Source organism: Callithrix jacchus, chromosome X (genome assembly GCF_049354715.1).
Source record: "Callithrix jacchus isolate 240 chromosome X, calJac240_pri, whole genome shotgun sequence".
Lineage (NCBI taxonomy): Eukaryota > Metazoa > Chordata > Mammalia > Primates > Cebidae > Callithrix > Callithrix jacchus.
This window is the reverse complement of record NC_133524.1, coordinates 127,389,265-127,413,510: the sequence shown is the minus strand read 5'-3', so window position 1 is coordinate 127,413,510 and position 24,246 is coordinate 127,389,265. Positions and strand designations below refer to the sequence as shown.

At 39.6% G+C, this 24,246-nt stretch overlaps 1 long non-coding RNA gene across 14 annotated transcripts in view; it reads left to right on the top strand.

Moving 5' to 3' along the window:
• Window positions 1–3,070: 3,070 nt before the first annotated feature.
• LOC144581009 (uncharacterized) overlaps window positions 3,071–24,246 on the top strand; it is a 113,769-nt gene continuing 92,593 nt past the window's right edge. For all 14 annotated transcript variants that reach the window (XR_013531481.1, XR_013531480.1, XR_013531474.1 and 11 more), the window contains exons 1-2: window positions 3,071–3,422; window positions 8,170–8,289. This is a non-coding gene — a long non-coding RNA (uncharacterized LOC144581009). The remainder of the gene's footprint in view (window positions 3,423–8,169; window positions 8,290–24,246) is intronic.

The window sequence follows — 24,246 nt, the reverse complement described above, 5'->3', positions numbered from 1 at the left end:
GTGTAGGTATACATATATGTGTACATGTATATATATATATATATATATACACATACATACACACACATAGAAACTTTGATATTTAGCTTCATATATAATAAGTTTACAGTGATATGGGATTTATTCATATACCATGATTTGGATCATATTTTCACTTCTGTTTTCTTGGCACTTTGTCATTATAAAAATTTGCAAGACCTAATTCTTAGGAAATAAATAAATATAAAGGAAAACATTAAGAAAAGATTATAGATGAATATAAAAATATGTGAATGCATTCACCTTGAGGCTTTGATAGAATACATGTTTGGGTCATAGTCACAGTGTTAGAGCGATAACACAGACTTTATTTATACAGTACTGAAATCTATTATTAAAATTTTTTTAGTAATAAAATAAGATTAGGCCAAGTGCAGTGGCTCATGTCTATAATCCCAGCAGTTTGGGAGGCTGAATGGGAAGATCGCTTGAGCCTACAATTAGAGATCAGTCTGGGCAATATAGGGAAACCCCTTCTCTACAAAAAATATAAAAAAGAAAAGAAGAGCTGGGTGCGGTGGTATGTGCCTGTGGTCCCAGCTGCTCCAGCGGCTGAGGTGGGAGGATTGCTTCAGCCTGGAAGTCAAGGCTACAGTGAGCTGTAATTGCATAGACTTGCCAGACGCAGTCCCTAATAATAATAATAATAATAATAATAAATAAAATAAGATCAAATTTTAGATTAAAATGTAGGTTAAAATTTTGAGGAGGAAATACCCTGTATTTTCTGAGGCACACTATGTTACAGTTGTGATTCAATATTTGTTTTAGAGTATATACATGTTAGCATAATAAAGATTAGAAGTTCTTCAAATCATGATACCTGAGAGGGGACATCATAGCAATTAAAATTCCAGTTGTTAATAAGTGTTTTATGAACTGAACATGTCATCAGAGACCATATTGTTATTGAATGTAGCCATCAAGAAGCTCTTGGTCAATGTTTCATTTACTAAAAATTCAGGTCTTGCAAAGTTTTCATGATAATGACCAACTGCCTAGGAAACAGAAGCGAAAATATATCCCAAACCATAACATAAAATACACCTCATTTTAATGTAAACTTACTGTGTGTCTGACAAGAAATATCAGTGTTTGTGTATATATATTGAAATGAGTGCATGAGTATATGAAAGAGTTTGCATGAGTATATTGAAACTGTGAAAGGAAAATAAATCTCAGGACCCCAAAATCACTAAGCCAAAGGGAAAAGTCAAGCTGGGAACTGGGTCAGGCAAACCTGCCTCCCATCTTCTTCCTAAATAAGGCGGCTACAATGATTGAACAAGACAATAACACAAAACTACATATCTCACTCACAATTTGCCCACTGGGAGATTCCTTGTGAGCCCCAAGATTTTTGTCTTGAAACAGTTCTGGTGAATTTCACCCTGACAACATGAATTGATGGCTTATCTTCACAGGTATGGAAAAAAGGACAGAACAAAGTCATCTCTCTGCTCACTTGAGACAAATGCATATCTGATTGTTTTCCGCCTCCGTGTTTATTTTATGTAAAAAATGCAGCTTCACTGAACTAGATGAATGTGTACGTGACTATTTCTCTACCCTCATCTCACCTATGAAGGGCTGATCAAAGACTCAAAAAAGAATGCTACCCTTTGCCTCTTATCTACCGACATCTTTTCAAAATTTCTTCCTGTTTCCCCAATATCTGCCCTTTCCCCTTTAGATACTGAAGCCCTCAAACTCATCTTTGAAGAGAGGCACGGACCTACCTCTCAGGCACAGGCATGCTTAACCTTGGCAAAATAAATTTCTAAATCAATTGAGACCTGTCTCAGATACTTTTTGGTTTATAAAACATAAGCCAGATGTTGATCAGCATTACTAATAGGTAATGTTTATGACAGTGCTTTACTCTTGGTCAGAACACGGTTCTTTTCTGAATCCTTTGCAAGCACCATGTCTTAATTACTTAAGATAAAATCCTGTAAGATTGACCCCTAAGTGACAAGCACATACACAATAAAGTCACAAGAAGCCATTGACAGTCATATAATAACATAGGAATATGCCTGTGTTACGATCTTAAAATTATCTTGATTATGAGACTGTATCAGTCTCTTCTGACTGAAATTTATACATATTTGTACCCCTCCAAACGGGCATTGTATAGCACGCAGTCTTGAGAACCATCTAGACACTTATCTTAGGGTCCCAGACAACTGTTTCTCCCTCAACACACAGGCCTAGTTCCCAGGCCAGAAATGGAGTAGGAATCGGGCAAACCTGGGAAGCGAGTCAAGCAAGAACAACTTGTACAGGTGCCTGGATTTGCTCTTCTCCAAGCCCTTAGGTGCAACCATTTTCTTTTTCCTCTAGACCTGGATCCCTGAGGTTTGACCCCTGAAAATTTAGTACCATGAGAAAAAGCTGGAGATAAAATGCTAAGTGAAGAAAAAGAAGAACTGTGAAGACTAGGCAAGTGGAAATTAAGTTCTTGAACTCAAAAGATCCTTGATGAGAGGGTAGGTTTAGGCACCAGTTTGATTTAGGATGAAAACCAAAAGGAAAAATCACAACAGTGAGAGAAAGTTTCTCAAACTCGGCATGAAGCAAGTCAGCCATATTCCCTGGTGCCTTAGTCTGTTGGTCACATTTTTTTCACACTGGAAGGGCGGGAGAAGAGGGCTTGGGACTGTATTGGATGGAATTCCAGGGGCAACACCGCCATCGTGAGGAAATTGCTGGAAAAAGGCCCATCCCTGAGAAGACTTAAATTGAAAAGGTCCATTCTCTCTGAGGCTGAGAAGCCTTGGACCATGAGCTGGATCTTAGTTCCACCTCCTGAGGCCTACCTGAAGCTCTGGACAGAGTGAAGTCCAGGTGCAGGAACAGGCCCGTGGGGAGGGAAAGTTAAGGCAGCCTCTGCCAGGAAGTCCAGGCCCAGGAAGTTGTAGGGTGGAGTCCTGGTATTTTCCCAGTATGGGCGGGACTAGAGGAAGCCACCAACCAACGAAGTACTGGGCCTGTGGGTATTTATCTCTCTCCCCGCCCCTGAGAGTCTGGGAAAGGCTGCCACGTGGTGCCCTCAGGCTCTGAGGCCTAGGACCTTTGTAATAGCAGAGTCAGTGCAGAGACCAGACAATACCAGGTGGCTTATAAAGGATGCCATGTGCTTGCTGGAGGTTCCAGGTACAACCAAATTGCTTGCAGCTAGGAGGACTTTGAAGAGAAATGAAACCAGCCCGCCAAACCAAGAAGGGTTAGCACTAAGAGCTGACCACGCACAAACATCTGGGAACCAAAATCGAGTGAAGAGGATTGAAGATGAACCCACATTTTAAAAGTTCTTGTCTGCTGGAGGTGGTATTACCTGTGACCTTGCTTCACTTCTCCATAGATGGCTGTTATGTCAGGTACATTGTAAAGAAGCATGATTGTTTCTAGAAATGCAAAAACATGTGGCAAGATTTTAAAACCTGTCAGTATTCCAAAGAATACTTAATGAGATTTGAAAAGCATTCAAGCTACAAATGAGGAAAATTTGTTTAGCATTCAAAGTACAAGAGAATTTGAACATTATTTTTTAAAAGTATATATTGTTTGTGCAAAGTGAAGATATGAGAATGTACGGCAAGGGTATTTTTAAGTGGCTGTTTCTTCTTGGTGTGATTCAGGTACCATTCACTTTCTTTCTTTTTCTTTTGAGATGGAGTTTCGCTCTTGTTGCCCAGGCTGGAGTGCAATGGTGCAATCTCAGCTCACCACAACCCCCGCCACCCGGCTTCAAGCAAATCTCCTGCCTCAGCCTCCCAAGCAGCTGGGATTACAGGCACCACCACACCTGGCTAATTTTGTCTTTTAGTAGAGAGGGGGTTTCTCCATGTTGGTCAGGCTAGTCTTGAACGCCCGACCTCAGGAGATCCGCCTGCCTCGGCCTCCCAACATGCTGGGATTGCAAGCGTGAACCATTGCTCCCGGCCTTACTTTCTACTTTATAATTTCTTAAAATCTAAACAGTGCCAGCAGTGGGTATAATTTTTGTAATTTCTTGAAATAGAAAGGTCTTCTAGAGTAAGATACAAAAAAATGCAAGCACTCAAAAATATACATTGTTATTCATGTATGCAAATGGTATAAGGTAGTGTTGAAGAATTTGTGTAAAACTATATCCAGTTCGCATTCAATTATCTTTAAAAAGAAGGATAGTCCATGCTTTAGGAGGTTGAACAAAAATAAATAAAGAGGAGCAAATATATATAATAGGTGCAACCATTTTCTTTTCCCTCTAGACCTGTAGTAACTAGGTAACTTGGACCTATCTATCTAAAGTATGTACATATATATACATGATGCTTATATATGTATAATTATGGTCAGTGTTAGAGTGAGTATGGGTTTCAACTTTATAGATTTTAAATAAAATTTTAAGATAAAACTTTGGTATAAGTTTTGAAAAACATAAACAAAAGAAACCCTGATATTCTGAGGCATAAGCAAGGAGGGCCTGTTCCAACGTTAGTGTGTGTGTGTGGGGGGGGGGGTGTCTCTCCAGCATAATAATTATTAGGTAAGGCAGGTATCAAAATTAAGATACTTAAGCGATGGCATTATATCCTGAGTATAAATTTTTTAAAACTTGAGAACCTAATATTCTTTAATATTTTGGTCAATCAAGAAACTCAGTGCAAATATTGTATTATTTAAAATCCAGGTCTTGCAAATATCTCATGACAATTTCAGGTACCCAGGAACCAGTAGTGAAAAGTAGCATCTAAAGCATGATGCATATATAAATTTAATTTAAATATAAGTGTATTGCAGTGTATTACTGTAAATATAGAACTGTGTGTGTGTGTGTTGAAATAATGGGAGTAAATATGCAAGACTATTAGTGTTTAATACAAAATTTTATGATAGTGCTTTTGTTCTTGATCAACACGTGGTTATTTTCTAAACTCTTTACAAGCACCATGTCTTAATTACTTAAGAGAAAACACCATAAGACTGATTTCTAGGCTTAAGCAGTGGCACACACATACATAATAAAGTCATAGGAAGCCATTAAAGGTCAAATAATGATGTGCATGAGAACTTGCTTGTGTTCTAAAGTTGAATAATGGAACCATAAGACAAAATCGTGTTTCTTTCTACTGGAATTCTGTTAGTTTGGAGTATATGTGTCACCTCAAGAGGGACATTGTATGGAATTCAGCCTTGAGATCTATCTGGACCCTCCTTTTAGGGTTCTGCTAACATGGCTGCTCCCAACTCAATACACAACACCTAGTGCTCAGGTCAGAAAATGGAGGACTCCCAGGGAAGCTGGCAGTGAAACAAGGCACTATGGCCTGGTGCCTAGAATTTGGTCTTCTCCAGGCTGTTATTTCTATTATTTTCTTTACTTTCTTAGCCCTAGACCCCTAAGAATTTCCCATGGGAGCAGATAACTTGGGGAAATATTGGGGATCAAGGTTGAATGAAGATGAGCAGACCCACAAGGCTGTAGTAGAGTGGAAATGGGATTCTTTAAACAAAGTATGGCTGATGAAACTGGGTGGTATGGGCCTCAGTCTGAGTTCAGAGGGAAAACAGGAGCAAATAGGGCCTGTTTGTTTCCCCCAAACAGGGCCAATAGCAAGGCAGCTTGTTTCCTGGCTCCTTTGTCTTGGGGGCTTTTTTCAGATTGAATGGGCGGGAGTTGAAGGGCTTTGGGGGTGGGGTGCGCAGGCAGAACTAATCAGCTTTTCCAGAGCAATACTGCCATCAAGAGGATGTAGCTTGACAAAACACAACCCAAAGTTGTTAGAGCTCCCCAAAGTTTTAGCAACTGAGAAATGTTGGGCCTTTTGTGAGGTTGAGTGGGCCCTAACCCTAAGAAGGTCCCCTTTCACTTTAAATCTGAAGCCTTCCAGGTGCTCTGGACAAGGGCAGGATCCTGGGGGAGATGCTGATACGTAGAGGGTCAGGGGGAGGACTGAGGGGACAGTTGCTAGGCAGGTGGAGTATAGGAAGTATTGGGGCTTAGGTATCTATCCAGTGAGGGTGGGACTAAGACAAATGGCTCAGATTCTATTTGGGGGGACTTCTGGCCACATATCCCCTAGCTGAACAGTGAGGTGGGGGTTGGCACAAGGTGTCAGCAATGTTGGGGTGCAGGTGAAACATCTCATTCCAGATGATATCTAACAGCAGCCAGTGTACTTTCTGGGGGTCTCAAGGATACCTAAAAGTCTGGCGCCCCCATTGCCTAGAGCATGTAAGGCCAGAGAAGAAGATAGTGTGTGTCACTTTGCGAAGCCAATAAATCCTTGAACATCATTAGGAGTGCAGATACACACAACCAGAAGATAGGAGATAACACAGTGGCTTTGCAGCAAGAAAAGGCAGACATTTCATAAGATTGACTGCATGTGAGACTTTTCTCCTGTATCAGTGATGGAGTCAGTGGCTGACCACTTACAGAAGAGGAAGTACTGTTATTCTCGTGCACTGATGTAATATATGGTCGCCACCTGAATTCTACTTGCCCAGGGTAGAGCTATAACATCTACTGGAAAGTTTTTAGCAACTACTATAAAGACCATAGGGTCCCTGGGGAAACTGACTCTCCTGTTATTCATGCCTTGGTCTAGCTGTCTTTGAGGCTGTTACAGGTTGACATGGGCCACGAAGGGTTTGAAAACATTTGAGAAAGCATGTCTCAACGGTTTCAAATACCCTATGAAGGTGTAAGGTGACCTCTGACCTTTTCAGCCTACTTCAGCTAAGCAGACAACTGAGAGAAACCTTGCATCAGATGAGTTAGGCCGCCTGCTGTTGAGTCATAGTTTGACTTGACCATATGCTAGGCTAGAAAAGCCAGATGTGTGGAGACAGTACAGCATATCTGAACTTAGAATTGTGGGTGACAGAGGGGTAGCCCTAGCCCTGGAATTCCTCCGGAATTCTGTATTCCCACACCTTTTGGTTTACATTTAGAGACTATCTGGTTGGAGAGTGAATAGAGGCCTAAAGCAGCAGTCCCTTGCTAAGTCCCAGGAATTCAAACATGACACCGTGACCAGTAACAGGAGATTGTAACTGTTGCCAACTCTCAGTGACATTCAATCATTGACACTCATCTCAGATCAAAAACTGTTTCAAAATGAAGTTAAAAAGAAAACCACTCAGCAGGAAAGATGGCAAAGGAATAAGGCACCTCTATTATCACAGCCTCGAATTCACCGGTACTGAAGTAAATTGCAATTCATTGTGTTCTTCCATAAAGCCCTTAAATCTTCATCATAACCCTGAGCAAGCCTCTGAAAAAGAATCCATTGATATCAAGGTTTGTAATGATTTGTAGAATTGGACAAGCTCCTACCAGGTGAGAAGCATTGTTAAATGGTTCACCTCTTAGAAGGTCAATTGGTCAAATCATTTCACTTTTCCCATTAGCATACCCTTTGTCCAGAGACTCCCTCTTGAAAGTGATCACACAGACAAACTCCCACAGGAAAGTAGAAAGGAGAGGACAAAGAGGATCACTGAGATTTCTTTTGCAAGGGTGGTATTGGTGAGGGGCAAGGCATCTGTTGTCCAGGTTCAGCTACAGCAAGTTCAGCTATAGTAGGTAGTCTTTTTAAGCCTTTGGAAAGATTGAAATCCATTCACCAAGTCCTCAGTGGGGGAGATGTCCACACCTCTGATGTAAGGAAGAAAATGCAAAATGTTGTAATGGAATCAAACCATTCTTGGTGGCTAATGGCAAAGAAATCAAAATGAAAAAATAAAGTCTTTCTTTCTCTCTTAATTACATACATTATTAATTCAAGTTGAATACATAAACATATTGGTTCAGAAAAGCGAATAGGCAGAAAGGAAATTATCTGGAAAGTTCCCAGTCAAGCAACTAACAGTGTGTAATTTTCTATAGTGATGTTTCTAATGACTTGCCTTCAAGTTTTAACTTACACTTATCCAAAGCCTTGAAATGTGGAAAATGAGAAAAGCTTTCATTTGCAAGTTTTCGAAAAACCAAGAAACCAGCATCATCTCAATATATAATTAAGAAAAGAACATAGTACAAGATACGCTTTTCTTTAAAACATATATACTTCTATACATATGCAAGATTTAAAGGCACTATTCTGAATTCTATTTCCAAATTTTAATTAACAGAAAATCCAGCTTTCTGACGCATATTTAATGGCATATGATGGGACTTACGTGATGTGAGACCTGAGAAAACTATGATAGAAAGAAGCAACTCAAAGTGCAAGGATATTCCTCATGGAACATGTAAGTAAAAACTCACAACCTGTCCTCATGTGCCCACACAGGTACAATTATATAATAAAGATAAAAGAGCAGAATGCAATATGACAGACATCAATGAAATATCTATTCACCTTCTTAAAAGTATCATTTCTTTACTGCTATATCTTTGTTCCACTTACTGATTTTTTTCCAGAGGCATATGATTCTTATGGTTTGATCAACAGTAAAAGAATGCTATGAGATTTAACTGTAAAAAACGACCTTGTTCCCCAAGAAAAGTTAATGCTGTTAGAGAGTGCTCATTGTCCACTGTTGAGCTGAGAATTCAGGGCACCGAATTCTATGTGTAGTGTGACCAACAAGGATGGATTTGAAGGAAAGAAATGGAAGTGTGTGTGTGTGTGTGTGTGTGTGTGTTTAGCATTGTGCTGAGGAATGTGGGGAGTATATTGATGAGATAGAGACTAAATTTATTTCATTAAATAACATCACTCCTTATTGAACAGTTTTATATAATTTTTTGAGTATTTAAACCAATGTACTCATCAAGCTGCCAATAGTGGATCTCTCAAAAACAGTGGGATTTGGGATGAAGTATTTCCATTTGTTCTTCGTAGACTGTATATTCTAAGAGATTTTTCAAGAAGCTGATAATATATTTGCAATTTGAGAATCAACCTGTGAGGTTCCATGGTGCAATGGTGAGCACTCTGGACTCTGGATCCAGAGAATCAACCCAGAACAAATATGTACAGATGAAATTACTGGTGAAAACGTGATTTGTTGGCTATTTGAGACCTAATATATTTATATCTTCAACTGATCAGAAAGCAGGTATATTCAGGACACCTACATTTTAAAAATCCTTATCTGCTTCAGTGGGCATTACTTGTGGCCTCACTGCACTTCTTTGTACAAGGCTAATGTGTCTGGTTATTTTGTAAACAGGTATGCTTAATTTTAAGAAATGCAAAAATATAAGAAGCGACTTTAAAAATATCGCATATTCCAAGGAGTAGTTAATGATGTTTGCAAAGACCTCAAACTGTCATTAGTGAGAAAAGCATATCTGAAGTACAAATTATAATAAATGAGAAAAGCATGTCTAACATAAAAGGTAACTGGGATTTTAGGTTTAAAATATACATTATATATGGATAGGGAAGATATGAGAATGTATGGGAAAGACATTTTAAAAGTTGTTTCTTCTAGTTTTCATGGAGATACCATTGATTTTTAGCTTTGTAATTTCTTTAAATATGAGCAGATTTCCAACATCAGATGTTACTTTTATAATTCCTTGGAATAGAAACCTCCTTGTAGAATAAAGTATAAAGCAATTTCCAGCTAGGGAAAATATATGTTGATATATGGAAACATGCAATTTATGTAAGTTGGTGCAGAAGACTTTGTATAAAACTTTGCCCAGTATAAGTGAAGTTATAATTAAGGAGAAATAAATGTGCATATATATGTATAACAGTATTATATATGCCATATTTAAAATATATAATAAATGGAGCAGTAAGAAACTTTTTCGCAATGTTTTGATTACTAAATATGAAGACAAAAATTTTACATAATGTGGCCAAACTGAGAATCAGCAGTGGCAATCTCCTGGGTAAACCATCATGTACAACCAATTTTAATATAAATCCACTGTCATGTGTGGACATAAACATAAAACTCTGTGTGTACTGAAAGGGGTAGGAGGACATGGTCCAAAAAGTTATCAGTGGTCTTATCGGTTTTATGATAGTGCTTTGCTCTTTATCAGTGCATGGTTGTTTTAAGGCTTATCTCTTAGAGATAGATGGTAAATACAGATACAGAGATACATACACACACACACACACACACACACACACACACACACACACACACACACACACACTCCTACATACCCAGTAAAGTCGTAGGAAGCAGCTGGAAACCATTTATGGCATCGGAAAGTGTCTTCAAATGGTAAATGAAATCACAAAACAGAACTCTTCGGATGAAAGCTATTTGGACGCTTCTCTTAAGACGCCAGCCCAATGGCTGCCAACAAGTCAATACTTAAGACTTAGATCTCTAACCTGAAAATACAGAATTCCTTGGTAGTCTTACAGATGGATGAGCCAGGCAAGGACATGTGGTTTGGTACTTAGAGATATCCTCCCGGCCTTGAGTTTCCAGCATTTTCTTTTTCTGCTCAGTTCCTGGATTCTCGAGTCTTGAATCCAGAAGCAGACAACTTGATAACTTGGAAAAATACTGAAGACGCAATGCTGAGTGAGTGAGAACACAACTGTGAAGGCTAAACCTATTGGAAATGTAATTCTTAAAAAGAGAAGGTCTCAGTTTCGTTTCAAATAGAAACCAAAAGCAAAAGTGTAGAAGCGTGATCAGACTGTCCCAAACTGGGCAAAAGTAAGGCCACCATGTTTCCTGGCACATTTTTCTTGCTGGCGTTTTTTCGGACTGAAAGGGCGGGAGAACTAGGGAGCAGCAGTACTTGTTGGCGTATCTGAAGCACTACTGCCATCGTGAGGAAATAGTTTTGAAATATCCTACGCCATTACAGCATCAGTCCAGTGAGGTCTTTCGGTTTTGAAATGTCCACTCAGCGGAGAGATTGAATAGGCCCTGACCCCAAATTAGTCTTCCCAGACTTCTCTGAGTTATTACAGGAGCTCTGGGCAAAGACTTGATGCTAATGTGACAAAACTGATATCCAGGTGTAAGCGCGGGTTGTTGGGGGGTCAGGAAGGAGCCAATAGTTGTCAGGAAGTCCGGGCATAGGAAGTTGTTGGGTGGAGCTTCCATTGAGGAAAACCTTCAGGGGCCCAGTGCAGGGTTTTGCCCATCGTCTCCCGTTCCTGTCCCTGCCCCGCAGAAGATGGTTCAGGCCAATTCACCTTGTTCTGGAGCCATAAACCTGGCTCCCTATGGTAGCAGCATCACAACTCATAAAATCGGCTAATTTGAGGAGATACCTTACAACAGCATTTGTGCTTGCTGAGGGATCCCACACACAGCAAAAGTCTGGACCCCATTGCCTTCGAGCAAGGAGGGAAATGAAGAAGCACTGGGAGCCATCCTCCCAAGCCACAAAAGGCCAAATCTCCGGCTTAGAGAGGAGAGGCATGCACAAAGAGGCCAAAAAATGTTATGCCTATAGCCAAGGATTGTCCCCTAATAGAGCTTTGCTGTCATCTCAGTTCTCTTGGTGGGTTTGATGGGGAAAAGGGAGGAGTGCTTATCTCTTTATTTGTTCTCCCAGAGGATGCTGAACTCCTTGAAATCTAATGATTTTCCTCCTAGGTAACAATTGTTGTTCTCTGTTACTGCTTCATAAAAAGCTCCAGATGCGGATACCTGGTAAGCCCGACAACCCATACTTCTTGCTCCCAAGTTGGAGAATGTTTAGAATTATTTGGGATTCATTGCATAATGGAGAATCATTCTGGCGCCCTCTTCTACTTTCCTCACTCAGTTAGCATCTGGCCTTGTAGAGTAATTGAAGATGGTTTTTTATGTGTGTTTGCGTGTTTAAGTGTGCTGTAAGTAAAAAATTTAAAAGTTTCTGTTTCTGTGGTATTTACACCAAGGGCAAAATTGGTAAAGGAATTAAACAGGCAATTTACAAAAGAAGAATTCCAGCTGTTTATTAAATAAATGAAAAGATACTCAATTTTACTACTGTTTAGGATGTTCCAATTCTATACACACATTGTGTTTATGTATATATTGTGTTCATTTATAAATATATACAACAGTATTTGCACATAATCCTATATTTATACATACATACCTGTTACGTATCTATGCACATGCATTAAGTTATATATAATTTTTATAAATGTAGAGGTATTTATATATATAAAGACATGTATGTGTAAATGTGTGTGTGTGCAATTAAAATAATTCTATTCACTTAAATATTATATTCAATTACATATTATTTCAGTTAAATATTAATTATAACTGATATATTAAATAAGTATAACTGAATTATATTAGGTTAAATATTAAATAATTGTATTCAGTTAAATGATTTTATTCAATTAAATATGCTATTTAGTATTCTTTAATCCCTAAGGCTTAGAACAGTGCCTGGAAAATGGCAGGAAGTAGATACATATTGGTTAAAGGAATGTATGATTTCCTCTACCTATTGAGAGATCTGAGATGATAAACAGCAAAGAGCAAACAGTAGTTACTGTACTACCATATACTATGTATGAATGGGTGCTCATGCCTCTTTTTGACAAAACTTTTTTTACATGTAAGAATACCTTATAAAATATAAGAAACACCACTTGTTTTAATATATTTAAAAATACAATTCCAGATTATTAAGTATCATCAATAGTAAGAGTCTTTTTTTTTTTTTTTTTTTTTGAGACCAGAGTCTTGCTCTTTCGCCCAGGCTGGAATGCAGTGGTACGATCTTAGCTCACTGCAACCTCTGCCTCCCAGGTTTAAGCAGTCCTCCCATCTCGGCCTCCCAAGTAGCTGGGAGAGGATTATAGGCCTGTGCCACCATATTTGGCTAATTTTTTTTTTTTAGACGGAGTCTTGCTCTGTCACCATGCTGGAGTGCAGTCACCTGATCTTGGCTGCAACCTCTACCTCCTGGGTTCAAGCAATTCTCCCACCTTAGCCTCCCGAGTAGCTGGCATTACAGCCAGTTTATTTGTGTAGAGGTGTTTATAGTATTCTCTGATGGTAGTTTATATTTCTGTGGATCAGTGGTGATGTCCCCTTTATCATTTTTTATTGTGTCTATTTGATTTTTTTCTTCTTTATTAGTCTGACTAGCGGTCTACCTGTTTTGTTAATCTTTTCAAAAAACCAGCTCCTGGATTCATTGATTTTTTTGAAGGGTTTTCTAGTCTCTATCTCCTTCATTTCTGCTCTGATCTTAGTTATTTCTTGTCTTCAGCTAGCTTTTCAATTTGTTTGCTCTTGCTTCTATAGTTCTTCTAATAGTGATGTTAGCATGTCAATTGTAGAACTTTCCTGCTTTCTCCTGTGGGCATTTAGTGTTATAAATGCCCTAAACACTGCTTTAGTGTGTCTCAGAGATTCTGGTACATTGTGTCTTTATTCTCATTGGTTTCAAAGAACTTATTTATTTCTGCCTTAATTTCATTATTTACCTAATAGTCATTCAGGAGCAGGTTGTTCAGTTTCTATGTAGTCATGCGGTTTTGAGTGAGTTTCTTAATCCTGAGTTTTAAGTTCAAGATTCTCTCCCATATGATATACATCTAACCCATTCACAAAGATAATATGTAAGAAAATAATAGAGCAAATCAAAACATATTTGCACTTGTATAAAGAAAAGGGGTCAAGGGCGTCCTTTGAGCACTGCTCGATAACTTATTTTATTAATTATTTTCATTATGCCTATATTACATGTACAATTTAGACAAAGGATAAATCAGTTTCCAAAAAGAGAGATAAAAATGTTGTCAGGCTTACAAGGGGTATTAAGTGACATTGAAAAGTACTCATGATACAAAGATAAAGAAACTTTGATTTCCAAGTAAGGTGGCAGGTTGAGCACTGATGTCTAATATTGATTTCTCCTGATGCCCTTCCGAGATGGAACCAAACAGATTTTTCTAAAAGGACAGAAAAAATAAGAGGAGACAAGGCCAGCAGTATTTAGAAGCTGAGAGAAGACAGAGAAATGATAAATGAATAACAGATGAGAGAAAGATTAGTCCTGATACAACAGAAGGAAAAGTGGAGAACCAACCTGATTTAAATCAAATACTTGCATGTGCGCACATGCACACACACACACACAATTTGCTTCACCTGATACAGGGGCTTCTCCTTGTATAGCAGGTATCATTAAAATATGAAGGATTTTGGTTTTAAGTTGTTTAAGAAGCAACTGGGGACTTCTGGCTTTGTCTGAGATATAGGAAGCCAGAAAAAGTGCTGTTTTCGTCCTAAATCAAGAACAAAAAACCCTGGATAATCTGAAAAAGCATAATGTTTCTTGGATCCATCAGAGAGTTGAAGAGAGCTGAGGAGTCAAGGTAAACAATTGGACTGAAATCTAAGCAAAGACAGTTACCTATAAGGACAGACAAGTTGAAAGTTCCGGCTCATATATGGCAGAAGATAAGAATAAGACAGACCCACCATAAAAGCAGATGAGAAGATTTCAGCTGAACTTTCTAATGAATTACTCAAGGCTTGGTATGAGAGTATAGAAGCCCTGAAAGTCACGAACTTTTACTTGAGATTCATGGGAATCATTAAGGACAGAGCAAGAGACTGGAGAAAGTCCTCCTCAGTGCTGGAGGTCTGGAGGAAGGGAGCAACTACTGCTTTGGGAAAGGCACAAGCCCTATCTAAAACTTTCTCCCCTAAGGCGCAAAAGCTTTAAGTCACTGGAGGAAGAACAACAAACTCTGCTGCAGCCAGAGCACAGACGAAAACCTATTGCAGCTTAGGGAAGGGAAAGTTTTAAAAAAAACCTCTAAACCTAGAAGAGGGGTTGTAAACTCTCCAGAGTAGTAGATGTCTCCTACTGCTGGGAAAAGGACAGAAACACTGAGTAGTCATTCTCTGACACCCAGGGACACAGGACCTATCTAAGATGGAGGCTGAAACAGGACAATAGAGAATTCTCACCACCTGCAAACATCAAATAATAAGAAATAGCAGTTTGTTACTGGAAAGCATGTGAGAACATGAATACAAAGACTTTCAGGCACAGGGGCATAGAGAAGGCATAATGCCTTTCAGAAACCTGACAAAGATGTTAAAAGAAAGCAAAACTATAGGCCAATACTCCTTGTTCATGAACATAGACACAAAATTCCTCAACAAAAATATTACCAAACTCAGTCCAGCAATATATAAAAAGGCAACCACATCAAAACCAGTGGAATTCACTCTAGATACTTAAGGTTTGTTTAAAATTCACAAGTCAATAAATATAATTCCACCAAATAATATAATTTAAATATTAACGGATTAAGAGAAGAAAAATATGGTCATTTCAACAGATACAAAAAAAAGCATGATAGGGAGGCTGAGGCGGGTGGATCACGAGGTCAAGAGGTCGAGACCATCCTGGTCAACATGGTGAAACCCCGTCTCTACTAAAAATGCAAAAAAATTAGTTGGGCATGGTGGCGTGTGCCTGTAGTCCCAGCTACTCAGGAGGCTGACGCAGGAGAATTGCCTGAACCCAGGAAACGGAGATTGTGGTGAGCTGAGATCGTGCCATTGCACTCCAGCCTGGGTAACAAGAGTGAAATTCCGTCTCAAAAAAAAAAAAAAAAAGCATGATAAAAAGTTTCAGTAAGGCCGGTGCAGCACTTAGGACTGCACTCCCAGGCATCTAAAGGGAACTTCACCATGAAAGACGCAGACCAAGACATAGAAGAAATACACTGAGTGTTAGACACAAGAAGAAGTTCCTCTTCAAAGAGTTTAGTTTATTTGGTTCCCTTGTTCTTGGTTCCCCGCTTTCAAGGCCAGATTTCCTTATCCTTCATGCCTCCATGACCTAGTTTCAGTAAAGAACTTTCCTGCCAGTCCTAACCTACAGAGCCCACATCTACTACTCACTGTATAAATTACCCCTCCCACCACAGTGGCTCTTCCTACCAAAACTGCCCTGCCCTCCTCATTACACACAACCCTGTGCTCTTCAAGTTAGCCAATCAAGTGTAACTTAAATTGTACAGTCCAACTCCAACCAATAAAGACAAAACAGTAACAAAAGCAAACTGCGTTAAAAATAAAAACCTTTTCCCTTCTTTGTTCAGTGTATTCTCGTAACAACCAGCCTACAAACAACACCCTTCTACAAAAGTAAATTTGCCTTACTAAAAAATCCTTTACTTAAATGCTCATTTTCTTGACAACTCCAAACTTTTATTCCCAACATTGAAGAAGACCAACTTTAAAGGAGAACTTTAAGAAGTAATTCTCGGCTGGGCGCGGTGGCTCAAGCCTGTAATCCCAGCACTCTGGGAGGCTGAGGTGGGTGGATCACGCTGTCAAGGAATTGAGACCATCCTGTCAACATGGTGAAAACCCGTCTCTACTAAAAATACAAAAAATTAGCTGTGCATGGTGGTGCGTGCCTGTAATCCCAGCTACTCGGGAGGCTGAGGCAGGAGAATCGCCTGAACCCAAGAGGTGGAGATTGCAGTGAGCCAAGATCGCACCATTGCACTCCAGCCTGGGTAACAAGAGCGAAACTCCGTCTCAAAAAAAAAAAGAAGTAATTATCTCCAATATTACCAGACAGGCAAAACATAATATTGCAACTTTGAAACAAGGAAAGGATACAATGAAAAAACATAAAGTTACAAATAATGAATATGAGCACTACAATTAAAAACAACGTAGCAGAAACATAAGACTCAGCAAAGAGGTTGGAAAGTAGCTTTGGAAAAATATCCAGCAAAGTGGCACAAAAAGTGAAAAGGGGAAAAGTAAAATTGGAGTTCATATGTAAACATGGTTCATTACTGACATAATAGGAATTCCCAGAAATTCTACAGAAATAAGGAACATGATATTTCAGATTGAAAGAGGCCACCAAGTTGCTAGCACAGTAGGTGATAAGAGATCTACCTGAGGACACTTTAAAATTTCAGAACACTGGTAACAGAGGGAAGATCATAGAACCTGCCAAAAGGGATAGCATACACATGAAGAATCAGAGTGACTTTGGACTTCTCATCATCAGCGCCAGAAACCGGAATACAATGAAGCAGTGCCTTCAAAATTCTGAAGAAAATGTATTTCCAACTTAGAATTTTATACCTAGCCAAATTGTAATGAACTATAAAGATAAAAAAGATATCTTCGGATATGCAAGGTCTTAAAATTATAATTCTCATATAGCCTTAAATTAAAAAAAAAAAAAAAAAAAACCATTTTTGGGCCGGGCATGGTGGCTCAAGCCTATAATCCCAGCACTTTGAGAGGCTGAAGTGGGTGGATCACGTGGTTAGGAGTTCAAGACCAACCTGGCCAAGATGGTGAAATCCCAGCTCTACTAAAAATACAAAAAAATTAGCCAGGTGCGGTGACACGTGCCTGTAATCCCAGCTACTCGGGAGGCTGAGGCAGGAGAATCACTGGAACCGGGCAGCAGAGGTTGCAGTGAATTGAGATCATGCCACTTCACTCCAACCTGGGTGATAGAGTAAGACTGTCTCAAAAAAAAAAAGCTATTTAGCCTGTGCTTCAAAATAAGATTTAGAAATAGTAAGAAAGAAGAGATGGGCTTCATGAATCTGTAGATCTAATAGGGAAGATGTGAGATGAGATTCTTCAGAATGTTGATGAAGGGAATATCAGATTGGCAGTTAAGCACCAGACATAGGGGAAACTGGACACAATGGAGGAGGTCAGAACATTTTGAGATAAATTTTGCAAGGAAAATTAAATTGATCAAAATCCATAATATGAATGAGACTCTTGAGACATATTTTAGTCAACTTATATACGTATATGTTTGAATGAACTATGAGTACACAGACCATCAAATGAAATGACCATTCAATTATTCTAGGGGACAGAGACTAGGGAAAAAAATGTTCAGAAAAAGGAAAGCAAACACAATTTAGTAAGTGGATCATCTCAAGGTATTCACATTGTCATAGTACTGTATGCATTAAACATTGACACAAGCAATTATAGCTACATTGGGAGGATGGGAGAAAGGAAGGATATAAGTGAAATAGTAATATTGATATTAGTGAAGTGTAGTGAGGGCAAGGAAAGTGAAAGATTCTTCTAGAAGGAAGAGTGTATATTACGAATGTGTAGGTTAGTTTTTAAATTGATAATATGGGCATTCTGTTAAGGGATATAGAAGTAAGTAAAAAACTTATTAGCTAAGAGTATTAAAAGTGTTTCAATCTTGGAGGAATGTCAGATGGCATAATGTTGTTTGTAAAGTATTGTACAAATAACTAACATTGAAAAATGTGTTCATATATAATTTTGATTTAAAATCTTCAAAACTGTATCTATCTATCTATCCATCTATCCATCCATCCATCCATCCACCCTTGTGGTATATAGGCAGAGTCCTAAGATGATTCCATCTCCCTGTATAATTCCTTAAGTATGAGTGGGACCTGTGAATGTAATAGATTTTCACTCCTGTGATTCGTTTATATTATATGGCAAAAATGATAGGATCTCAAAAGGGAGATTACCCTTGTAGCCTGATCTGATTAGGACAGGGAAGAGGGCTTAGTGGTCCGAGATCGTCTCTTTTGCTTGCCTCAAAGAAGTAAGCAATTACAAGTTCTGTAGCTGCAACAAAATGAATTCTGCCAACAACCGCATGAGCTTCCAAGAGGATCCTGAGCCTCAGATGAGTCCCCAGCCCTAACCAACACCTTGAGGGCAGCTTTGAGCCAAGGACCTAACGGAGCTGTGCCCAGACTCTTGACTCACAGAAACTGAGATAATAAATGTAGGCTGTTTTAAGCTGTTAAGTTTGAAGTAATTTCTTACATAGCAAGACATAACGAATACAATGCCAACACATGGGGAAGAAAAAACAAAGAAAACCTAACATGGACTGGAAGTTTGTATCACCTCAGTGTGGAAGCCTTAACCCACAATGTGATGGTATTTGAAAATGAGACTTTTGCAAGGTAGTTAGGTTTAAATGAGGTCATAAGGGTGGAGCCTGCATTATGATTAGTGCCCGTATAAGGAGATGAAGGGACCAGAGCTTTCTCTCTTTGCCTTGTGAGTACACGACAAGAAGGTATCCATCTGCACACCAGGAAGAGGGCCCTAGCCAGGAACTGAATTGGCTGCCACCATGATCTTAGGCATCCCAGCCTCCAGAACCGTGAGAAGTATATTTATTTTGCTTAAAAATCTATGATATTTTTTATGGCAGCCCTCATTGACTAAAACATTTAGAATAAAGTATGGAGAAATATTAAAATTGGTTTCCTTTAAGAAAATAATGTAGGAGATTCAGTTTATAAACTTTAAAAAACATATATTGATTATTGTTTGGTTAAGGAAAATAGTAAAAGGCAAACCTGTTAATTCAGTGTAATGACATAAGTGGAAAAGGAGTGTGTGTGTGTGTGTGTGTCTGTGAATGTGCCTCTGTGTGTGTATGTGTGTGTCTGTGAATGTGCCTCTGTGTGTGTTTGTCTGTGAACGTGCCTCTGTGTGTGTGTGTCTGTGAATGTGCCTCTGTGTGTGTGTGTCTGTGAATGTGCCTCTGTGTGTGTGTCTGTGAATGTGCCTCTGTGTGTGTGTGTGTGTCTGTGAATGTGCCTCTGTGTGTGTGTGTGTCTGTGAATGTGCCTCTGTGTGTGTGTCTGTGAATGTGCCTCTGTGTGTGTGTGTGTCTATGAATGTTCCTCTGTGTGTGTGTGTCTGTGAATGTGCCTCTGTGTGTGTGTGTTTGTACTTCCATATTTAGCAGTGTAAGAAGTAATTACAAATTGGTCACATGACAGATGTACTTAATAACTATGTTTTTAAGTATATGAAAAAATAGACACAACAAAGTGCAAAGAAATTTATGCCTGAAAACTGGTTTTAGATAAGAACTTCCCTTTTTGTTTAATACATTTCTTCATTAGAAGTTTCCTAAGAACAGGTCAGGCCTGGCGGCTGATGCCTGTAATCCCAAGACTTTGGAAGGCTGAGATGGGTGGATTACTTGAGATCAGGAGTTCAAGACCAGCCTGGCCAACATGGTAAAATCCTGCCTCTACTAAAAATACAAAAATTAGCTGGGCGTGGTGGCGGGTGCCTGTAGTCCCACCTACTGGTGAGGTTGAGTCATGAGAATCACTTGAACCTGGAGGTGGAGGTTGCAGTGAACCGAGATTGTCCATCCTGGGAAACAGAGTGAGAGACTTCGTCTTAAAAATAAATAAATAAATAAACATAAAGGTACATTTGGTATGTCATGTATGGCGTATGAAACCAATGAGAGCTATATAGGCTGTAAGAAAATAATCTCGGGAATTCGGTCAAACAACAGACTTCCACCAAACAAAAAGATTAGTCTCCAACAAAATGGAGGCAGATTCCCTGGTAACCTAGAAAGCTATGTCAAGGACCATGATTCCAGGTGACTAGAGATGACCTTCTCCAGGCCTGGAAGTAATGGCATTTTCTTCTCCCATTTCATCCTGGAATCCTGGGTCTTATTCCTAAGAGAAGTCAGCTTAATAAATTGAGAAAATGCTGAAGAACTAATGTTGAGTGAGGAAGAGCTGAACTGTGAAGCCGAAAATCTGGTGGAAATTTAATGCTAGAGACCATCCTGGTTAACATGGTGAAACCCCGTCTCTACTAAAAATACAAAAAATTAGCTGGGCACGGTGGCGCGTGCCTGTAATCCCAGCTACTCAGGAGGCTGAGGCAGGAGAATTGCCTGAACCCAGGAGGCGGAGGTTGCGGTGAGCCGAGATCGTGCCATTGCACTCCAGCCTGGGTAACAAGAGCGAAATTCCGTCTCAAAAAAAAAAAAAGAAAAGAAAAGAAAGAAATTTAATGCTAGGAAAGAGAAGATGCCTGATGAGGGCCAGGTGGTTAAGGACTCATTTTGATTTGAGATGGAAATAGAAAGCAAAAGCACAATGGTGTAAACAAGTTTCCTTAAACTGGGCTAGGATCGAAAGTTTTGTTTCCTTGTGCCATTGTCTTTTGTTGACGTTTTTTCAGACTGGATGGGCGGGAGAAAAGGTCCTGCGGACTGGGCTGGTTGACATTTCTGGAGCACTACCGCCATCGTGAGGAAATCGGTTGATGAAACTCAAAGACACGAACAATTCCTCCCAAAAATAACAGGAAGTTGAGGAATTTTGGACCTCTGGGGAAGTCGGGAAGGCCTCTGGCCTCAAGCGTGATGTCATTGCTTTCATCTCTCAGACCTTCTAGGATCTGTGGACAAAGGCATAAGATAGTTGTAGAAGTGGCCAGAACTGAACAGGGAGCAGACAGGAAATTCATGCACAGGAAGTCCTGGAGGTGGATCTTTTGTGTCCTCCCAGTACAGGAGGAACTAGAGGAAGCAGTTCACTGCTAAGTTCAGGGCTTCTGATTGTTTGCCTCCTGCCCCTGCTCCTTCTTATAGAGGCAGACAATCTGGGATACAAGATTCGGAAAGCTTTCCAGCTGCTGTTACGTGCCACCCCGAATGGGATTCATTCCCTTGTCCCCACATTCTAATGTTACTAACACTGGGGCTCACATATTGTTTGCCAACCCAACGGCCTCATGGTCCAAGGGGCAGGGCCAGGAGACCAATGCCCAGAAGCTTGTAATTTTTCTGTAGTCCTGCCCACAGTTAGAAGAAACCAAAGTCCTGCACCAGTCCTGGCCCCTAACTCAGCAGCTTCTTCACTGAGATTTTTCCTTTGTCCAGACTGGTCTCCTGGAAAGCCCAAGAGTTGAAATGGAAAAGTCCCATCTTGGGGTCAGGGCATGTTGAAACTTTGAATTTACTAAATCTTTTTTTTTTTTTTTGAAAGGGAGTCTTTCTGTTGCCCAGGCTGGAGTGCAGTGGCACAATCTCAGCTCACTGTAACCTCCGCCTTCTGGGATCAAGCGATTCTCCCTGACTCAGGCTCCTGAATAGCTAGGATTACAGGCGCCCGCCACCACGCCCAGCTAATTTTGGTATTTTTTTAGTAGAGACGGGGTTTTGCCATGTTGGCCATGGCTGGACTTGAACTCCTGATCTCAGGTCATCTGCCCGCCTTGGCCTCTCAAAGTGCTGGGATTACAGGCCTGAGCCACTGTGCCTGGCCAAATCTTTCCTAACTGCTAGATAGGAGGGACATTCAAACCCAAAGCTTTGGCTTTTGTCAAACTACTTCCTCGCGATGGCAGTATGGGTCCAGAAAAGCCAACTAACCCTACCTCCCAGCCCCTCTTCTCCCGCCCATTCTGTCTGAAAAAAAACAAAACAAAACAAAACACGAAAAGGCAGAGTTATCAGGAAACATGGCTGCCTTGTATCTTACCCAATTGGAAGAAACTTGCTCACATTGCTGCTCTTTTGCTTTTGGTTTCCATGTACTATCAAACTGAGACCTAAAATCACCCATTCTCATCAGGCATCTTTTCTTTTCAGTAATTCAGTTTCCTCTACCGCAGCTTCACAGATCTCCTCATCAGTCACCATTAGATATGTAGGATTTTCCTCATTTTCAAGTTTTCTGATATAAGGTTCAAGTCCCAAGGAATCCATGCATGAGGAAAAGAAATTTCTGGAACTCCAAAGCTTGTATGAAGCTATCTCTCTCCATCAAATGTTGTGGTCTTTGACCTGGCTCAATTCCCAGGCTCTTATTACCTACTTCATTTTCTGGCTCACATATTTTAGAAAGTAACCAAAATGACATCCTTCTTTTTAAATGTCTTTCCCGATGGAGAATTCACTAATAAATATTACAGTTGCTCAAATTTGATGCTCAAAGTAAATACTCATATTTAGCTACTATCATTTAAGGACATTAGAGTTAAGCTCTTCCATAGGTTTTGAACTAATATGTTAAAGCAACATTATCAACTTTATCTTATGACCTTTTCTTATGCTTTTATGTTTTTATGCCTCATATATATTCATGTTTTAATTTTCACATGGGTGATGCTTTGAATGAATATAGAAACAACACATTTTAAATAATTAATTGGGCAGTTGGGTAGAGAATATACATTGTGTGTCCTCCTTAGATAATTATATAATTTATTGTCCACATTGGACAACTGTGTGAACTGAGACTTCCTAAGGCAAAGTGAAAGGAATGTTCATCCTATTTATAATTTCACAGTCTTGAGACAAACACTGATCACATCTTTAGGCTTTATTTAGCTAAATATATTGATTTTTTTTTTTTTTTTTTTTGAGACAGCCTTGCTCTGTCACCCAGGTTAGAGTGTGGTGATGCAATCTCAGCCCACTGCAACCTCTGCTTCCTGGGTTCAAACAATTCTTCTGCCTATGCCTCTAAGTAGCTGGGATTACAGGCGTGTACCACCGTGACCAGCTTTTTTTTTTTTTTTTTTTTTTAAGTTTTGGGGTACATGTGCAGGTCATGCAGGGTTGTTGCATAGGTGCATACATAACCAAGTGGTTTGCTGCCTTTATTCCCCCTTCATCTATATCTGGCATTTCTATCCATGTTATCCCTCCCCACCCTCCCCATCCCCCACTGTCCCTCCCCTAGCCCCCACCCAACTGCCCAGTATGTGATGCTCCTCTCCCTGAGTCCACGTGTTCTCATTGTTCAACACCCGCCTATGAGTGAGAACATGTGGTGTTTGGTTTTCTGTTCTTGTGTCAGTTTGCTGAGAATGATGGTTTCCAGATTCATTGATGTCCCTTCAAAGGACATGAACACATCGTTTTTTTTTTTAATGGCTGCATAGTATTCCATGGTGTATATGTGCCACATTTTCCTTGTCCAGTCTATCATTGATGGGCATTTGGGTTGGTTCCAGGTCTTTGCTATTGTATACAGGCCACAATGAACATTCGTGTGCATGTGTCTTCATAATAGAATGATTTATAATCCTTTGGGTATATACCCAGTAATGGGATTGCTGGTTCAAATGGAATTTCTATTTCTAGGTCCTTGAGGAATCGCCACACTGTCTTCCACAGTGGTTGAACTAATTTACACTCCCAGCAGTGTAAGAATGTTCCTATTTCTCCACATCCTCTCCAGCATCTGTTGTCTCCCGATTTTTTAATGATCGCCATTCTAACTGGTGTGAGATAATACCTCAATCTGGTTTTGATTTGCATTTCTCTAATGACCAGTGATGATGAGCATTTTTTCATATGTTTGTTGGCCTCATATATGTCTTCTTTTGAGAAGTATCTGTTCATATCCTTTGCCCACTTTTGAATAGGATTGTTTGTTTGTTTTTCTTGTATATCTGTTTTAGTTCTTTGTAGGTTCTGGATATCAGCCCTTTGTCAAATGGGTAGAT